This window comes from Camelina sativa, chromosome 12 (genome assembly GCF_030686135.1).
Source record: "Camelina sativa cultivar CO46 ecotype springtype chromosome 12, ASM3068613v1".
NCBI classification, from domain to species: domain Eukaryota; kingdom Viridiplantae; phylum Streptophyta; class Magnoliopsida; order Brassicales; family Brassicaceae; genus Camelina; species Camelina sativa.
The window spans coordinates 28320220-28330936 of NC_141891.1; positions in this window are offsets into that span (position 1 = coordinate 28320220).

Here is a 10717-nt window from a genome sequence, read left to right on the forward strand (position 1 = left end):
AAGTATGTTTTGGATCCCACGTGTATTTACGCTACAATTAAAGGAAAGAAACGATAAGAGTATAAAATAATATCAATATGGTTTGTTTTATTGATCTTACCGCGAAGAGGAGAAACCACCATCTCTTAAAGTGGAAGGGAATCAAACGGTACGTCGGCCACGCATGGTGCCAGTTATGTTGAAGTATTCCTCCAATCGCGATAGAGAGAACGTGAAGGAACTTGAACCACGTAACAGTGGTTTTGTCAACCAAGGAACCCACACCAGGGTTTAGAACCAGAATATTCTCCCGACCAGTGGTGCAAATGATCGCTTCGACATCTCTAAAAAACTGTCCATCGATGTGAGGAACAACTTCCATGTCGATAGGAAGATGTAACAGATAAATAGATCTGTGATTTAGGAGAAGATAAAGAGAAACAATAGAAACGAAGTATGAGATGAAAGAGATGAAAGAGAGTTAGACATATGAATGAAGAGAATATAAAGGAAAAACAATAAGAAAAACGAAAGGTCGCGTCTATTTTTAGGTTAACTTATGGTTTCCCGCCAAAATATCGCTTGACGGCTGAGTTATAATATTTACGGAAAAATGAAAGGTCATGTTATGGCTGCGTTATAGAGATTAATGGCTGGGTTATCACAAGAAAAATTTTGAAGGTAAATGAATGACATATATGATTTGACGGCTGAGTTATAATATTTACGGGAAAACAAAAGGTCATGTTACGACTGAGTTATAGTGAGTTATGGCTGAGTTATCAAAAGAAACAATATGAAAGTAAATGGCTGATATATATGACTTTACAGCTGAGTTGTAATATTTACGGAAAAACGAAATTCATCTTCCAAATAACTTTCTTGTACTCTGGTCCAACCAAATAATATACTATTATTCCATCTCTGTATATATACAAGTATTCCCGTTACTTTAGTCTATTACTTCTCAACTACAAACTAGAACAAAATTATTTTTTACAACACTATGTCCGCTCGAGCACCCAAGATGCCGGATCTCCCCGACGATGTTTTCATAAAAATTGTTTCCCTTGTTGCAGAAGATGCTGCAGAAGATCGATGGTCCTCACTTGGTTCTATTTTAAGGGCTGGTCATAGGGGGGAAAATGCAGTATACAGTAATGAAGTTCTAAAGACAGCTGCTATCTATTGCCTTTGTACTGATCCATCAGAAATCAACACATCCAATACCCCTGATGATGGCCTCCAAATTGAAGGGCAGCACAGGCCTTTCTTCATCAAATGCTTTGACTCCGGCAACCCCATTGCCATTTACTATGAAGGGCTAAGGGTTGTGGCTGAGGATAGAGATATCCAGCATGGGATTAATATTCTCAGTTGTAATGTACCGGCCGATGTTTATGCCACCTTAGCATGTGGGGTACTAAGTATTTGTCAAGGGAATGAGGTTATGGCCGTCCATTACCTCCAGCTGTTTGATGCACATCATTATCCTCTGATTTCTTCGGGTGCCATGGTAACGGTAATGATTTTCTGTTTGAGTTATCTTGTTATAAGACAGCCCAGAAAAACTCATACTCAGCCACCCATCGCTATCCTGATAGCCCGCCACTCCCTTCACCCGCTTGTGCTGTGATGTGTTGTTTGGATTATGGTTTCCATTCTCTCCGCTATGGAGACTATGAAATCATGTGCAAAAACTGTTACCTTTTGTGGTTGTCCCTCAAAGTCTCTGAGATGTCCAGCAGTGATTTCCAGTTTTACCTTATCAATTCATGACTCTAATTTCTGTTTATTTTAAAATAATTATTTTTCATTTCTTCGTCTAGTTTCCCATCTTTTTTCATGTATTAAACCTCCCTTTTTTCTTCGGCTAATTCTATGTATCCACCTTTTATGCTTCCACATTTTAGTATGTACTCTCACTTTTGAGGCTGAGTTATAGTTTTACGGGAAAACGAAAAGTCACGTCGATTCATGTGACGGCTGAGTTATAGTGAATAACGGATGAGTTATCAAAATGAACAATCTATATGGCTGAGTTATCAAAAGAAAGGTCGCGTCTATTATTAGGTTAACTTGCCAAAATATTGCTTAACGGCTGAGTTATAGTTTTACGGAAAAAGAAAGATATAGTCGATTCATGTGATGGCTGTGTTATAGTGAGTTATGGTTGAATTATCAAAAGAAACAATATGAAAGCAAACGACTGATTATACGACTGATTATATGGCTGAGTTATATTTTATGACGGCTGAGTTATCGTGATACGGGACGACATGTCTCATCGATTCATGTGATGGCTGAGTTATAGTTAGTTATGACTGAGTTATCACACAAAATAATTAGATAGCGGAAAACAAAAGGTCACGTCAATTCATGTGATGGCTGAGTTATAATACTTGACAGATGAGTTATTACACAAAATAAAATAAATCTCCCTAACTATAAAGCACAAGTTTTCGCATTGTGCCCAACTTGCTTACATCGCGAACATGTGTGTTGCTTCCTAGGGCGTTTATTTTCAGTGGCAACTTCCAAAGATGATTTAATCCTACGCTTCTTTGGCCTTCCTGGCTGGTTCACAACAATCGGAGGCAAGCACTTCTGATTATCCACAACTTCAGGAGCAGGGAATGATTCATCTGGAGGCATGATTGAACCAGCCCATCCATTAACCAAATCGACACTCCTAAATTTCGGATCGCACATGGATATACGAGACACATCCATATGCTCTGCAGCTGCGATTGCATGGATGCATGGTATTTTCTCGTGGTTGAAACGACGGCATGTGAAACTTTTTATTTCTAAATTTACAACATGCAAAGATGATCCATATTTCACTTGCACATGTATAGCATCAATCGTTTGTACCTCCATAAGTCTTGCTGCGGTGACACGGTCCTATAAGGGAGTAGAACAAAAGAAAAAACGTTTTAGGCTGAGTTATGAAAACAATTACGGCTGAGTTATTGAAACAAAAATGGCTGAGTTATGAAAACTATAATGGTAATGGCTGAGATAAGGAAACAATTACGGCTGAGATATGGTAAACTTACCTGTAACAGTTTCTCAACACCTCGAGTGAGCGTTGTTAGCTGCGATTTTGCATTCTCTCTCCGTTCAGAAAACCATCTGGTCATCATATCCCGTATCGATTCTAGAAGTCGAACTATGGGAAGACTTCTAGCATTTGACAGTGCATTGTTCATTGATTCTGCAGTATTCGTTGTCATTAAATTGTACCTTTCACCCGGGAAATGAACACGCGCCCACATTTGGACACCAGCTCGTTGGAGGTATCCATGTAGTTTGGGATGACGTGCTTCAATCTCATTGAAAGCCTCATTAAAATCAGTTAGCCTAAAACACTTTGCCGCTTTTTTCACTAGAGGGAACAAATATTTTCCTTTGAACTTCACCAAGATGTTCTTATACAAATGGTAGTGCAAATTCCACGCGAAGCCAACAGATACACTTGACCAATCGCTTTCCCTATTGACTTATGTCTGTCGGAGATTATCGCAAAATCCTTTTCGTCTAGAATGGCAACTTTAAGTTGTGTAAAGAAGCCAACGCCAAGACTCATCATTTTCAGTGTCAACAACAACGAAAGCCAATGAGAAAATTTGAAATTTTTTCATCCTGAGCTAGGGCTGTTAGAAGCGTCCCTTTGTAATTACCATGGAGAAACGTTCCGTCGACAACAACAACTTTGCGCATGAAAGCAAACCCAGCAATACTCGCACCAAAAGCAATAAAAACATATTTGAATCTATCTTCATCACCTATTTGAAGATGTGTGACTGTACTCGGATTTTCCCTTCTTAACTTGTATATTTAAGAAGGCAACTCGCTTTGCCCACAAAAAAAAAAGAAGGCAACTCGCTAAAACTTTCCTCAGGAGTTCCCTGATCGATCTGCCTTGCATTCAGCAGCGTTCGATATGCCTTCCAATAACCCATCTGTTGACACCAACAAATTAATAAATCAGCCATTATATATATATATATAACTCAGTCGATACATTCGAATAAGTCAGCCGTAAATAATCAATAAATAAGCCGTAAAATGTAAATAACTCAGCCTATACATACCTATAACTCAGCCATTATTATCAATAAGTCAGTCGAAACATAGTAAAATATAAATAACTCAGCCTATACATACCTATAACTCAGCCAGTATTATCAATAAGTCAGTCAAAACATAGTAATTACCTTTAGACTAAATTGCTTATTGAAAATGACTCCGACACTTTTAGGTTTAACATCCAGACCAAGATCACCAAGATAGTCCCTGTAAAGACCTGCCAATACATCATCTGCTGATTGGTGGCATCTAGTAGAATGTTCTGTCACAGAAGATTTGTGTTCCGAATCGTATACACGAACATGAAAATCCGGGTCATCCCCTTGTACAGATGCACGAACTCTCCAAAGACATCCTTTAACCCAACACCTAAAAATCACTTGTCTCGGATTTGAGGTTGGTACATTAAAATCAAATCCATCCCTAACCGAAATAAGTTTCACGTGATTCCTAAACTGCTTTTTGCTCCTGTATCGTTGTCCTACAACAATTTTTAGCGTTGACACCTCCAACCTAATAGCCTCCGGATTCATCTTCCATCCGGCAAAGTTATCATCTTTATGAGCTTTTTTCTGAGGAGACAGAGTAGGTGGGTCTTCCACTTTACTCTGAGGCTCGCCCAATACAGAAAACTTCTCGTCATCAGATGACTCACCATCGGAGTCGTGGAAAACATCAAATCGGGTTGAAAATTCATCGTCTTCTTCTTCGTCAGATGCTACTTCGACAGCTTCTTCTTCGTTTTCTTTTTCAACGATCTTACCATAATCAAAACAAGTCCCTTCAAATCCCCCACCGTACACTTCGTATGTAGATTCTGCTTTCGAGTCTCTGCTTCGCCGAATCATACTTCCTCTAGCTCCACTAGTTTCTGTAGACTCTTTCGCCGAAAACTCTACACATAGACGTAGCTGATCGGTTTTCCATAGCCCCAAAAAACATTGCAACTGTCGATCATTGGAGACAAAAACTGGTGGAGTATGCATATAATTCATTGCCCTGTGCAAGAACATGTAGCTCAGCTTTAGCTCATGTCTAAATGAGTCCAATCAGTAGTCTTCAAGAACAAGCTTCACAAGCTTGTCGTGTGTTGTGCCTCCATCTATCTGCACAACTATACACCCTCTATCGTCGGAGTTAAATACATATCTCTGTGTCTTTATCCAATTACCGGACACAACTAGTACCGGAACTGGATCCATGAAAGATAATGAAGAACAAGGTGGAGAAGAAGTAGATGAACAAGGTGAAGAAGAAAGTGAAGAAGAAGTTGAAGAACAAGGTGATTAAGAAGGTAAATAGTTCACTTATTAACCAGTTGAAGAACAAGAGTCGAACGACGTTTCGTATTTCCGGAGAAAAAAGATGATCACATGGAATGCTGACATGGATGTTGCGTCTGACGTGGCAAGTCAGCCATCAAACAATACCATAACTCAGCCTAACTGAAACTCAGCCACAACATGAAAAACATTACAGTAATTAAAAAGCAAAAAAAATTGCTGCCAAACTCAGCCGCTTCATCAACTAAAAATATGTAACTCAGCCGTATCGTTTGATAAGTCAGCCGTAACTGAATAATCTTCTAGTAATTAATATTTTGCTATTAAGTCAGCCGTCAAATGGCTGAGTTGTACGATAAGTCAACCTATCACGGCTGAGTTATAGTTTTTTTACCATAACTCAGCCGTAACAACATCTCATAAGTCAGCCGTTTTTCATAACTCAGCCAGGCGGAAAATGTTAACTCAGCCGTGTCATAGTGATAACTCAACCATCGGGTGAAAACTCAGCCGTAACTACAGCTGAGTTAGAGCATAACTCAGCCAGATTTTAATAAGTCAGCCGTAACACTTGGCTGACTTATGGGCATTACTCAGCCAGATTTTAATTAGTCAGCCATCCGCTCTTACTCAAATGTTTTTCCGATAACTCAGCCGCAACATACCTATAACTCAGCCGCAACGTACTTTTTAACGCGTTACGGCTGAGTTATGTGTTTAATCACTCATATGAAAGAGCAAATCTTGAGGATTTGAAAAGTAATCATGTTGAGACAAAAAGTGAAGAAAATACTTTGAAATCATAAGTATTATTACCTAAGGCAAGAAATGTATTTTAGAGATTACATGCATTATCTAGAAGATAAAATGCTTATATTAAACCAGAAGGTTTAGTGAAAATCTCACTGTTTGGCATGACCGGTTAAGCCATTCCGGTTCAATAGTGATGCGAAAGAATAATCAGAAATTTCTGAAAAGATTCATTAGAGAACCTAAAGATTTTTCCTAATGATTTCTTATGTGTGCTGCTTTACAAAGCAAGCCGATTATATGGCTTTCACCGATCCCATGAATTTGGATAGTGTCAATTTTCTGGTATGTATACAAAGAGATATTGTGGACTAATCATCCACCATATATTCAAGTTTGCAAGAGTATTTGGTTAATTGACAATGGTGGTGAAACCAAGCTATGTGATTGACAAAAATGACTCTAGATGTCAATAAGTTCGCATCGGGCCAATGAATTTTCATCATTACTTCCCATTACAATTGGTTTGGGTCAGAAACCAGATATATTCCGTCTAAATGTGTGATACATATTGAGTTGCTCCACCACAGTGATATAAGATGGATTTGAAAGAATGTTGGAAATATGTTGGATATGTATTTCTTTTGAAGATTGAATATCTTGAGAATTTGAGGCTCGAGATGCAGAGACTGTTATTTCAAAGAGTCAGTCTTTCCAACATGAGGGGGAGAAAATAAACAGCTGGAAAAGAAATATATTGGAAAAATTATCTTGATTCTCGTACTAAGAACTGTGCGCTAGAAGTTGAAAAGATAATTTATTTGCAAAGTTTAGTAAATATGCTAGAAGGCATTTTCTGACCTTGAGTGACAAAGTCACATATACCAGCTGTGCTCCAATTGAAATTGATATCGTAAAAGGGTAAGATCAACTGCTAGTATAAGTCTAAAGATCGCATGAAGTGTGATAGACTTATTGGTTCCAAATATAAGCATCCTCGGAAAAGAAAAGGAGCATAAATTAATATGTCACCGAGGAAGCAGATAGTTATGAAAAATCTCTAAAAGAGATCTAGAGACAGAGACATGAGTAAGAAAGAGATTCAGGTACCTGAGAAGGATAATGAAAGGAAATCTCAAGAAATCTCAACAAGTTGAGTAATGTCTAGAATGAAAAGGAACCAAACAAGCAAATCGACGTCGTAAATATGTTGATGTTATGGATAAAAATAGAGGATCATAAACCGCGGTTAATAGAAAAACTTTTATTGAAAAGTGTACACAGAATGATTGGTTAATCATTGAAAGAAGTGACTAAGAAATAGTTCAAGTCTCTTAAAGAGATAATATTTGGACATGTAGTCATTACACTTAAAAGTGTAAAATGAGTGGGATATAAGTGGATATGTATGATAAATTAAGTGTAGTAGTACAGTGATTCTCAGAAAATAATTATGAGAGATGTACTCTCTTTTGGTGGAAGCAACTATTTTAGATCCCTTATGAGTTTGACAATAAGAGAATGACTTGATTCAGTCTATCTAGCATGTTTTCAAACTGTTATAAGTATCCCTTAAAGTGATTATATTGCTAAAAGAAATATTTTATAGTTCTTGAGAACGTTGTAAAAGTGAGAAAACATTTTGATGCCTTTTGACACCTTTGGGGAGAAAAGGGTGAGAGTTTATCTATATGAGAGTAACCTGGGTGTAGATTATTGTTGTTGATCTTAGGAATCTCGTAATGGTGTGAAAATAAATCAGGAACAAGCTAAGAGAAGATCTTAGGATTGTGTAAATCCGAGATTGAACACTAATTTTAATTGTGTTCATGAAGTATTTTTAAGAAAATTGAGGATGTAGGCATTTGCTGAACCTCGTAAAAAGAAAAATTGTATGTGTCTCTTGTCTCTTCTACACTTACAAGTGGTTCTTGTTAAAAGAAAGCTACAAGAATAAGTGTAAAGTTTGTTGATGAAAGTATCTTACATATAAAATGGTATTGAAGTACCATACTAAGAAGAAGAGTTAAAAGAGAAAGTTTTACAAGGAGAGTATGAATAACTCCTATATATAAGATGATTGTTTGGAAGATTGTATGTAAAAGAAGATTTGAGCTTAAAGTTCAAATAAATGAAAAACTAATCTTTCCTATTAAAGGGATGCAAATTAATGACTTCAAGTTCAATGACCCGAAAGAATATATGATGATCATATGAGTTATGTTTATAACAGTTCAGAAAAGATGATATATACGATCATAATGCATAACCTGAAGATGATGCTTTCATGGGGAGAAATATGATTATGTGCGTGGTTGTACTCTTTTTCCCTTATCATGGTTTTTATCCCATTGGGTTTTTCCATCAAAGATTTTTAACGAGACAACAAAGAACACGCAAAAGATAAAAGTCTTGAGAGGAGTATTATGATTCCAATGGTGAAAGACTATCATCTTCAAAGTCTCTAACATACACTGATGAGACCATGAGAAACGAAGATAAAGATCAAAGAGAGTGACTTGCGAGACAAACGACCTGTAGAAGAATGGTGATGTACGTCTCCTACAAATTATTTTAAATGAAGATTTGGCGAACCCATTTACGAAGACATTTCCAACCACTACTTTCAAGAATCTACTTCATCATATTGGATCGGTCATCTCGAAAATTTCAAGTGATGTACTCAAGATGCGGAGTAAAAGCGTGCGGCACTCTTTTTCCCTTAATCATGGTTTTTCCCACTAGGTTTTCCTGGTAAGGTTTTTAATGAGGCAGCATCTCATATGCGCATTTGGGACTACATTTTTATAATGGTCATCCAAGGGAGAGTATTATAAATAATTATATTGTTGTATGGATGCCCATTATCGGCCCATTAGTGTAAACCCTACACCCTAATATTATATATATGTTGTATCCTATGGAATAGAGAATAATACAAGAGGACAATTCCCTAAACATCTTGTTTCCATAAACCTCTTGTTTTAACAAACTATAAATGTTCATATTGAAAGGACCGACCTTTTTTTTAATATAAGAAATAATAATTATAATATAATAAATAAACTACAGCTAGTTTTCACATACCCACTAGCCACCTAAGCACAATCACAACCAACAGCGGAATAACCAATCTCAATATCCAATAAATAACCAATAATATAACCAATAAATATAACATCAACAATATCCAATAATCAAATAACAGGAAACATAGAACCAGCAACCTAGCAATGTTCTAATGACCCAACTCTAGCAACTTAGCAATGCCAGACAACATCAAACCGAGTCCCTAGAACATCCTCCTCTTCATTGCCTTGATTCCACGATCACACTTTGTCTTTACCTGCACCACAAACACATATTGCAATGCATGAGTATTTTATAAACACTCAGTAAGGCAATCCTCCCATCTACTGGGCTACACACACAAGCAATAGAGTCATCTCTAACCATCAAACAACAATCAACAATCAACAATCACAAACCATGACTCTGCATCGACCGTCACCAACATGCATTGACCGATACCACATGGGGATGCATCGACCGACGCATAAGCTGCATCGACCGACACCCAATCTGCATCGACCGACGCATGCTCGACATAACATGAAAACCCTAGAGTTTTACGCGCCGTCCTCGCACTTGCATTGACCGACGCAAGATATGCATCGACCGATGCAATGCCGAGCATCGTGTTTTCCCAGAAGCTTCTCGCTGGATCTTCGTTCCTACAACCACTAAACTCGATTCCCAAGCCACAAGAAAGCTTCCTAACGTCCATAGCAACGATCTAACAAGTCTAACATCACACAACAAGCAGATTAAAGAGTTCTCTAGCTTAGATAATCCATGGTCCTGCACTTACCTTTGCCACAGAAGAAATCCGACCCAAACACAAGGAGAAAACGTTCCTAGGACGCTCCTACAACGATCCCAGCTACAGATCTCAACAGAAACAGCCTCAAATCTCCAGAAAGCACCAAGAACACCAAGAACACACTTTCTCTCTTTTGTTTCTCTCAAAAACGGCCAAAGTCGTCTAATGAGACAAAAGAAACGATTAAGGGTTTTCCTTTACCCAAAACGCAGCGTTTGACTTAAGTCAAAACGCAGGAACTCAACCTTGCATCGACCGATGGAACTCCCAAACCGGGATTTCGGTTCACGGATGTTACACATATAATTTGGGTATTTTAGTTCTTTTGATCTTAAAATAACTAATATTTTAGGATTTATAGTTGTAATTTTGAATACATGGATTATATCGTATAAAAAAAATAGTATTTTGGATATATTGTTACATTTTAGGTAATTCGACTATCAACTTGGATTTAGGTTCAGATCAAGTTTTTGGATATAGAGTCTAGTATCCGTTCGATTATTTCCTCACATTCGGGTTCAGATCGGATTCACTATTCAGTTTGGATTTTTGGGTACGGGTATTACACCCATGCCTACAAAAGTCAATGTAAATTTTCATCTATATTAACATTTTTGAAGTACATTTTGGTTTACGTCCTTTAAGTTTTGATTATTTAATTTTTTTTATTTACAACATTAACCCCTAACGATTTTTCTAAAATAACATTTCATAGAAACTCAAT